This window comes from Mesoplodon densirostris, chromosome X (genome assembly GCF_025265405.1).
Source record: "Mesoplodon densirostris isolate mMesDen1 chromosome X, mMesDen1 primary haplotype, whole genome shotgun sequence".
Classification (NCBI taxonomy): Eukaryota; Metazoa; Chordata; class Mammalia; order Artiodactyla; family Ziphiidae; genus Mesoplodon; species Mesoplodon densirostris.
Window position 1 is genome coordinate 102,006,079 of NC_082681.1, and position 1,125 is coordinate 102,007,203.

The 1,125-nt window shown below is 44.5% G+C and overlaps 1 non-coding gene across 1 annotated transcript; it reads left to right on the forward strand.

The window, feature by feature from the left end:
• Positions 1-718: 718 nt before the first annotated feature.
• Positions 719-825, forward strand: LOC132482853 (U6 spliceosomal RNA). Its single transcript, XR_009531012.1, has one exon. It is a non-coding gene; the product is annotated as a U6 spliceosomal RNA (small nuclear RNA).
• Positions 826-1,125: the final 300 nt, after the last annotated feature.

The window sequence follows — 1,125 nt, forward strand, 5'->3', positions numbered from 1 at the left end:
TCTCAACTCTTTCCCCAACAAACAGAAGTTTAGCTAAAGAAATCAAAACCGGGCTTCCCTGGTGGCGCAGTGGTTGAGAGTCCGCCTGCCGATGCAGGAGATACGGGTTCGTGCCCCGGTCCGGGCAGATCCCACATGCCGCGGAGCGGCTGGGCCCGTGAGCCATGGCCGCTGAGCCTGCGCGTCCGGAGCCTGTGCTCCGCAACGGGAGAGGCCGCAACAGTGAGAGGCCCGCGTACCGCAAAAAAAAAAAAAAAAAAAATCAAAACCACGAGGAAAGACTACTTCACACACACCCATCAGGATGGCTATTTTCTAAACCCAGAAAAAACAGAGAATAACAAGTGTTGACGAGCACGTGGAGAAACTGGATCCCTTGTGCACTGCTGACCGGAATGTAAAATGGTGTAGCCACTGTGGAAAACAGTAGCCAGACACAAAAGGACAAATGTATGATTCCACTTATAGGAGGTCCCTAGTGTGGTCAGATTCATAGAGACAGAAAGTAGGATGGTGGCTGCCAGGAGGAAAGAAGGAGTCAATGTTTAATGGGTGCAGAGTTTCAGTTTGGGAAGATAAAAATGTTCTGGAGCTGGATGGTGGTGATGGTTGCCCAACAATGCACATGTCTTTAATGCCACTGATCCGGACTCTTCAAAAAGGTTAAGATGGTAAATTTTATGTTATGTATATTTTACCACAGTAAAGAAAGAGGATAGTGCTCGCTTCAGCAGCACATACACTACAATTGGAACCATACAGAGAAGATTAGCGCGGGCCCTGCACAAGGACGGCACGCAAATTCGTGAAGCACTCATTTTTTTTAATGCAGAAAAAATATGAAGACTAGAATAAAAATTTCCTGGGGGAGGGTGGGATAAATTAGGGGTTTGGGATTAACAGATACACAGTATTATATATAAAATAGATAAACAACAAGGACCTACTGTATAGCACAGGGAACTATAGTATCTTATAATCTATAAGGGAAAAGAATCTGAAAAACAACGAGTGTGTGTGTGTGTGTGTGTGTGTGTGTGTGTGTGTGTGTATCACTGAATCACTTTGCTGTACACCTGAAACTAAGCTAAATATTGTAAGTCAGCTATACTTCAATTAAAAAAA